Raw genomic sequence first — 8,877 nt, 5'->3', positions numbered from 1 at the left:
CAGTGGTGATGTCTGGGGGGACCTCTTACCCTGCTTTTTTGTATAATTTACTCTAGACAAAAACTGTGATCACTGTTTCTTAGATGTTTGTGCTCTACCAAACTCACCAAACTCAGGCTTCTTGACTCTTTATCCCAATCAATTTGAGCACTGAAAAATCACATGCAGATGTGCCCAGTGACTAGATTGGACAGGTCTGAGCCTGCTTCCTTATCTACCTACCCATCTAACTATCTGTCTGTCTGTCTGCCTGTCTGCCTGTCTCTCTGTAGCTGACTCTATGTTTATGTGTGTTGTCACAGAGAATTTGCTTCTGTGTGTGTGTGCATGCATATGTGCGCACACACGTGTGTGTGTGTGTGTGTGTGTGTGTGTGTGTGTGTGTGAGAGAGAGAGAGAGAGAGAGATAGGAGCTTGCTCATGTTAGACAAGTGTTCTGTTTCTTAGCTCCATCATCAAAGGAATTAAGTGCCAATGAGTTAAATGAGGCTCCTTAGAAATTTCTCTGTTCAAATCAAAACCTGAAGCTCTTTTTGGTAGGGTTGGGGGAGAATTCAAACATTCTGCTCAAAAAAATTTTTTGAGGGATTAGACTAAGACACCTCCTCATGTAGCCCAGGCTGGCCTCCGGCTAGCTACATGACCAGTGTAGACATGAATTGCTAGTCCTCTGGCCTCTACTTCCCAAGGGCTGGAATTACAGATGTGCCATAGTTACGTTTCTGTTGCTGGCCTCAATGAGAGCTACCTAGTGAGGTGAGGTTGGAAATTGGAACTCTGGCGTGAGAGGCAGGTGTCCAAGGTATAGAGGATGGGTGAAGAGATTCGGAGTGAAGACAGGCATGTACTTGCTAGTGCTTTCTATCACCCTAAAGAATCTAGAGTCACCTAAGAGATAAGCCAGTGGGAGTGTGGTTAGGTTAACTGACTCATCCTCATCATGGGTGAGGCCATTCCCTGGACCATATCACGTGGAGAGAAAGAACATGTGCTAAATTTGTTGGTCTGATTTTTGTACTACAGGTGTCACGTGACCAGCCGCCTCAAGCTCCTGCCGCTCAGACTTCTCTGCAATCATGGACCACCCCTGAAACCGGGAGCCAAGCATGTTCCTTCTCTGAATTGCTTGTGGCAGAGTATCCTGTCACAGCAACGGGAAGAGAGAGTAGATCACCAAAGGCTTTAAGTAAAGACTAATGCATGCTAACTTTTGTTGTTTGTCTATCGTTTGAAAGCAGACACATATACGGATGTCAGATGACTCCTGAGGAACTTGGTTTTCCTCTTCCACCATGCAGGTCGCAGGGCTTAAGCTGAGGTTGTCAGGCTAGACAGCAAGTGCCTGCACCTGTCAAGCCATCTTACTGGCGCGCATTCTAGCGTGTGTATTTGTAGCAAAGGAAACGAATGGAGGAATCAAAGAAGAAACAACACTCTGGCTCTAGACATGATGATGGTTGTGGAGCCACAATCAAGAAGGATATTGTCAAAAATGGCGTGAAGCCATTGGAACCATCGAGAGACGATCCTTTAGGGATGAAGACATATCTTCTAAGGACGAAATTAGGTGCCAAATGCTGCCGATGACAGGGTAGAGGTACAGACCAAAGAAGGCCCATCGCATTTAGTGGCATGGAAGTCACAGCCAACCTCAGCAGTCAGGGGGAGGCATTAAGGCCACCCACAGAAGACTGGGTCTCAGGAAACCAACCCCAGAAGACATGGGAAATCATAATGTGGATAACTTAACTTTGAGAAGAGATAGCACTGGTTTTTAAATCATGGGAATATCGATCTCCCACGGAGGTGGGAGAAAAGAGCTGGCACAGCAAGCCCCGTCCCCTTCCGATGTCACCTTACAAACAAGCCTCGGTATAACCGGGCTCGGTCTAGAAAGAAAAAAAAAAATGCCCTTGAGAATTAAGGAATAGGTTGATCTTCCCTAAGCAACTCATTCTTCTTTTTAACCTTAGCTTCCCTAACTAATGCCCTCAAATCCCAGGAAAATCCCCCACACTGCAGGCTATCTTGGTGCCATAATCTCTTCTCGGGGCTGCATCCAGCCATCTCTTCGAGAGTCAAGGTTTGTGGTGCATTGAGCATAAAAGTCAAAGTAGGTGTCTAAAAGGGTAATAGTATGCGGTTCTATTTCCTCATCGCTCATTGTGAAAGCCCAACCAAACCATCGCTATCACGCCTTTGCATTGTCACCTGGCACTGCTTGTCACTTGCTAATTGCTGTGTCTCCGGTACTATTCTTGTAAATGTTCTATACCTGTTTCTCTTGAAGTTACACTCAGGTGTGCTGTCTAAAGTAATGGTCAAATCATCTTCTGGAAGTTCTGACGTCACCAAAACTACAGTATTCCAGAATACAGAAGCAGCAAATCCATAACAAATGATAACAGAAGTCTCCATGGTGGTGACCAGTGAGGCCCTGTTCTTTCCTCACTACACATAGGGTCTTTGTTTTGTTTTGTTTTAATTGACTCAGTTATTTATTCGCTTTACATCCCAATTGCAGCTTCCCCTCCCTTCTCTCTTTCCCATTTCCCCTCTACCCCCACTCACACCTCCTTCCCTCCTCCCCAGAAAGAGGAGGTCTCCCATGGACATCAACCAGCCCCTGTTGACTAAGCGCATTCTCTTCCTCCGAGGCTAGACAAGGCAGTCCAGTCAGGGGAAAGGGATCCCAAGGCAGGCAGTGTGGTCAGAGACCGCCCCTGCTCCGGCTTCCGTAGCTCCACATGAAGGCCCAGCTGCACAACTGCTGTATAACCACACATAACATTTTATTCTGGAGCTGTCACGTCCAGATTTTCCCCATGTGAGAAACCTCTTCAATTTAGTTGATCTCCCAATTAGAAGGTTCAATACTGAGGAAAAAAAAAATATTCTCAGTACTTGATTTGATCAAGTAAGACTACTATGTATATCTGTGACAGACCATAGGACAACTGACACCATGACAGAAGCCCATGAAGGCCTTGGAAGCCAGCACATAGGCAGCCATGCCTGCCCAAATAGGAACAAAGGCGTATAGTCACCTGCCAAAACAGGAACCAAGGCTGAGTCAACAGTCCTGCGATACGGCTGGGAAAGTTCCAAAGTGTGCTAACCTTGTTTTTTGGCTCCCGTAGTTCCATTTCTTGCTAGCTGTTCTTGTTAACTGAAGTGTGTCAACCCAGGATGTGGCTTTTGTGCTTAAAAAGCCAAGAACAGCAAGGCTCAGGGCTGCATGACTTGAGTGAGTTCCCCGTGCAGCTGCTGGCTGACTGTAAAGACTTTCTGTTTGGCTTTTAAGAATCTATTCGTTCTCTGAAGGAATAACTTCACAGCACATCTTTTTTTCTACTTCCTTCATTGTTGTATCGGGCACATAGTAGAAATCTGATTAAAACCTAGTGAATTGGCTGGTGAGGAGGCTCGGCAGGTAAAGCCACTTAACTTGCTGCACAACCTGAGAACCTGAGCTTGATCCCAGGATTCCACAGTAGAGGGGAGGCCAGACTCACAAAGTTGGCTAACCCTACACCACACACACACACACACACACACACACAACATTGCATGCTTTCTCTCTCTCTCTCTCTCTCTCTCTCTCTCTCTCTCTCTCTCTCTCTCTCTCTCTCTCTTTCTCTCTCTCTCTAGTCAATAAGCACATGAAGGCATTTCACAAGCTTTCGACAGTGTGTCATGGTCTAAATATGTCCAACCTCTTAGCTTTGAGACATGACACTGTCATCTACAAAGTCTGTACATGATAGAGTTATTTTTAAGAAATCACATACAGGAAGTCTCATGACGTTTTCAGTGAGCTTAAGATCTTCTCCTGGGTCACAAGTCATGGCCTCCAAGGCCACAGGCTGGACATGCCTGCTAGTAAAGAGGGAATATTTGTGGAAGAAGATGACTAATTGTGAATTTTTCTTTTCTCTTTTTGCTTAAAGATATGTGATTTGTCTAAATTAGTAGTGTGTTGTAGAATCTCTAAACTGATGGAGATGGTCTGCATATAACGTGTTGTTTAGTAAGACGTCCATTGGGTATATGTGTAACCACTGAGGTCTTCGCAGAGGGGACAACACTTGAGGAACAGGCTTTATCATTTTGTGTCATTTTATCGAAATGGTATACACTCACTTACAACTGGACACTAGCCCAAGGGGCATGTCCCATGAACGTCTTCACCTACCAGGAAAGTGGGATGGATGTGAGGACATCCTATTGGGACTCTAGATGGGAGAAGTATGGGAGAATGGGGAAATAGAAGGATACAGAGGGTCCTAGAAACCTATAAGAAGAACATTATGATGGGCAGATCTGGGCCCAGGGGTTCTGCTCAAACTATGGCACCAACCAAGGACAATACATGCAGTAAACATTGAACCCCTACCCAGATCTAGCCAATGGACAGGACATTCTCCACAGTTGAGTGAAGAGTGAGGACTGACTTTCACATGAACTCTGGTGCCCCATAGTTGACCACGTCCCCTTGATGGGGAGGCTTGTTGGCACTCAGGGGAGGATAGCAGGCTACCAAGAAGGGACTTGATACCCTAGGATCATATACAGGGGGAGGAGGTCCCCTTCAGTCACAGTCATAGGGGAGGAGAATAGGGTGAAAGCAGGAGGGAGGGAGGAGTGGGAGGATAGAAGGGATGGGATAACAATTGAGATGCAATGTGAATGAATTAATAAAAGAAAATAATAAAAAAAAAGAGTTGCATACAGCTACTATGGTGGATGACACTTAAATAAGTTGGCACAGAACAGGTTTGGGGAAAGTATTTTGGGCCTTTTACAACTAAAAGCACTTTCCTGATAGCCCCACATAGCGTCAAAAGTAAATAAACAAATAAATAAATAAGTACAAGGAAGGAAGGACAGAGGGAGGGAGGAGACATGATGGATAAACTACACTTAAAGTAAATTATATATGTATATGAAAATGTCCTTATAGAAGCCAGTACTGTGTTCAATGAATACACACTAATGAAAATGACAAATATACACGATATAAATCAAACTAAGTCAAAGCCCACTCTGGCATATTTGTGTCAGCCAAGGCATCCACGTCAGTGGCTGAGACAGGAATAGGTCTAACCCTGAAGAAATGCAGCCTTGAGGGTCATCCACTCCCCGCTGTTGACTTTCGGTCCCTCTGCCATACAGTTTTCACATGGCCTTTCTGATCTAGAGCTGAGTCTTATGAATCTGGGATGTCCATCCTCTGAGGATCCTGGTCCAGAGGAACCATTCAAGTGCCAGGAAGCACACACAAGCAAAGTGTAGACGGTGCTTGTTCCCGGGAGCGTAGGTGAAGCCTCTGCCACACAACTCGAGTATCACACACGAAGGGACTCTGGTCAGCTGCAGCACGCCGAGCACGGCTCTGGCAGGCTTGCCCCTGTCCCCATGCCCTCTGCCTTGCTAAAAACGGCTAGGCTACATTCCTAAAGCTTGCCACCAACATCTAATCCCTTATTTGGCCACTTCCTCCTCCTGAGGCTGACTACCAAGGTCCAGCTATCAAAGTATTGAAGTCCAGCAATCAAAAGCCCCCTTTGGCTCACCTATAATTAACATGTCCGATTAAAATTAAACACCTCATCCTAACACGGGGTTTCTCCTTGTACCTTTACAAACATTACATTTTCTTATGGGTGTTTGTCTCCTTCTGTCTCCTCTCTGTCAGAGGCAGGCCTCCGTTTCCTCTCTGTCAGAGGCAGGCCTCTGTCTCCTCTCTGTCAGAGGCAGGCCTCTGTCCTCCTCTAGGACAAATACCTCTCCCCCTCTGTCTTGCTCTCTTCCCCTTCTCCCTCATCCTCTATCTCCTGTCTTTGTCTCTTTCCCCGCTCTCTGTTCCTCTGGGGCAAATAAACCTCCTTTGTGCTAAGAACTTGCTCTTGGGGGTACTGAGAAATACTCTTCCTTTCAATGGAGAGATCCACAGACGAGCTTACCTCTTATCCCGTTTTGTCGTCCAGCACTGCTTAAGCTCACTTAAATTAACTTAAAGTCCCCCATCTGGTTTGCATCCTTTTTCATTCTCAAAAGCATCAATGTTTGGAAGTTAAGTACAGTGCCACTTGCCTACATTCCCAGCACTTCTGCTGAGGCAGGGGTTTGTGCTTTCCAGGCCAAGCTGGGCTGTGTAGTGAGACCCTGTCTAGACTACACACACACAAAGTATCACTACTGGACACAACAAAGCCCTGTTCTTTATCAACTCTCCATAACTGTATTCACTTGGATTGCTATGTCTTGGAACTGTTTATTATTATTATTATTATTATTATTATTATTATTATTATATCATCATCATCATCATCATCATCATCATCATCATCAATTTTCCTTCTTGGTCTAACCAGCATAAATGTATCCTACAATATGCTTGTTTACTTAAAAGATTTATTTTTATTTGTGTGGGTATGTGTACCCACAGAGAACCAGAGACTTCCTGGAGCCACAGGCAGTTGTAAGCTGCCTGAAATAGGACTATTATTCAATATCACATATAATAATATTGAAATACAAATGTACTATGGTAGTATTAAATTATATTTAATAAAATGATATGAAGATATAAAGGCTGGAACTGGAGATATAGTTCAGTAGCTAAGAGAATTTGACCACTCTTGCAGAGGACCACGACTCAGTTCCCAGGACTCACGCAGTGGCTCACAAATATTTGTAACTCCAGTCCCAGAGGATCCGACACTCTCTCCTGACCTTCAAAAACACATACACATAATGCAGACATACATGCAAACAAGATGCCCATATACATAATAATGTTAATAGCCACAACAAAACATATGAAACCTACCAGCTCTCAGTAAAAATGAAAGCTCTTGACTCAGGAATTGTACGAAAGCTGGGTACAATGTTGAGACTACGTAACGAAGTTAAGCCCTCATCAACGTCCCACGTATTGCAAAGAACCCCCCAAAACAGTAATAAACCTTGCCAAGATCAGGCACCGTATGATCCTGCTGAGCTGACCCCCCCAACCTGATCCCACCCAAATTGTCCTGCAGGTTGGACCAGAATGAGAATTCTTGCATTAAACGTTGTTCAAACTAATTTGAAATGTAATTGCATAGTCACATCAATATAATCAAGGAAACGTGTTTTTTACAAGGTATAATCATTTTCTAATTACTAATTAAGAACTCTCCACAGTTTATGAGAAGATTCTACCTTAGAATTGTTTGGTAATACACAGTGTATGAATTAACCCAATTGCTTTCCGGGAGTCCTCAGGTGACAGAAATATAAATAATTCATTGTGAAACTTGTACGCTTTCCCTGACCCCAGCAAACCTGGATTTCTGGTACCAGAGCATCCGGCCAGTGTCCCTGCTTTAATGGGAACTGAAGAGGGGCCGTGTGTGGTGTTGTATTTGCAGTGTGTCTTTCCCACACTTCTACTCCCTGCTGAATGGTCTAATGTCTAAGTGCCTTTTACATGAAAAACTTGTTCACACTGGCAGATGCCCCTGTGGTACTTGTCTGACCATGTCCACTTTCTCTGACTTCACCACCTCCGGCAGTAGGTGCCTAACCATGTGCTCTACCCCCAGCATCCAGATAAGACCCACGTGGGTCTTATACAAGAGAAGGCTGAAGTACAATGCATCTCCAAGTAATTTTTACTTACAGATTCTGAGCAAGGAAAGCCCAGTACATCTGAAGGACATGCCTATTGGCATACGTTTAAAATCTATTTTTATGTTGGGTTCCTTCTCTCTCTCTCTCTCCTTATTCCTCCCCAATCCCTTCCAATATCCCAACATCTGGTAGGACAGAAATGTTAGGGGGAAAGGGCATTGCTTTCCTTAGCTACCTCCAGCTGTTTTGTGGCATCATTCCTTGGGGGGCCAGTCCAATCTTCATTTCAGGACATCTCTGATTTCTTGTCATATTTCATCAAGAGCAACCAGGAACAACAGGGGAGAAGCACCAATAGCCTTCTTTACACAGGAGTTGGGGGGGAGGAGAGATAGAGACGTGCAAGCGCACACGAGAGAGAGAGAGAGAGAGGGAGAGAGAGAGAGAGAGAGAGAGAGAGAGAGAGAGAGAGAGAGAGAGAGAGAGAGAGAGAGAGAGAGAGAGATGTGCAAGCGTGCACACACCTGTCTCCCTCTGGGTCTGGTATTTATTCCAACTGGCAAAGACCACGCCCCCACATGGGGCAGTTCACAGCTGACAAACATCACCTGCCCTCTCACAAGGCAGTAATCAGCTGTGGACAAACTGGAGCAGCCCCCATATCCCACACCTGGGATTAAAACAAAAACATGTTTACATATAAAGCAAAACTGCCGAGTGTGGCAACATGAAGCTGCTCACCCACAATCTCCTGAGCTTGCATGTGCCGGGTGTGGGTGGGCACGCGCGCCTGCAGGCCACCGAGGTCCTCATCAACCCCGTGGAGTTCAACCCTGTCTTCGTGGCGCGCGGATGATCCTCAAAGTGGAGTGGGCGGCGCTTGTGCAGGCTGCTGACACCTTAAACCTGGTCGAGGGACCCAAAGAGCCCACTGAGGAAAATACACCACGTGTTGCTTGGGGTTGCAATGCCCAGAATCTGGTCGTCTTTTCCCCATCAGCTGCGGGATCCCCAATATGCTGATGAATGATGAGGAGACTGAGAAGTAACCTTGCTAGCCACACCTTTGGTATTTTGTGACCATGTGTATCTGTTGTACAGTCTGTTAACTAGGTATGTCATGTGTGACCCAGATGATCCCCCTAACTCCCCAGTGACTCACTGACCACCGTGTGCTTGAGCTCCCTAGTATTTTTTTTTTCATTAAAGGTTCAAAAACAAAAAACTTCCACACACATGCCTCTACCCCTGGGTCAA

General features: G+C 45.4%; 1 pseudogene; it reads left to right on the top strand.

The window, feature by feature from the left end:
- The first annotated feature begins 8,347 nt into the window (after positions 1-8,347).
- Positions 8,348-8,669, top strand: LOC127209275 (multifunctional methyltransferase subunit TRM112-like protein; annotated as a pseudogene).
- The last annotated feature ends 208 nt before the right edge of the window (positions 8,670-8,877 follow it).

This window comes from Acomys russatus, chromosome 26, assembly GCF_903995435.1.
Source record: "Acomys russatus chromosome 26, mAcoRus1.1, whole genome shotgun sequence".
NCBI classification, from domain to species: Eukaryota; Metazoa; Chordata; class Mammalia; order Rodentia; family Muridae; genus Acomys; species Acomys russatus.
This window is presented reverse-complemented; position numbering and strand designations above follow the sequence as displayed.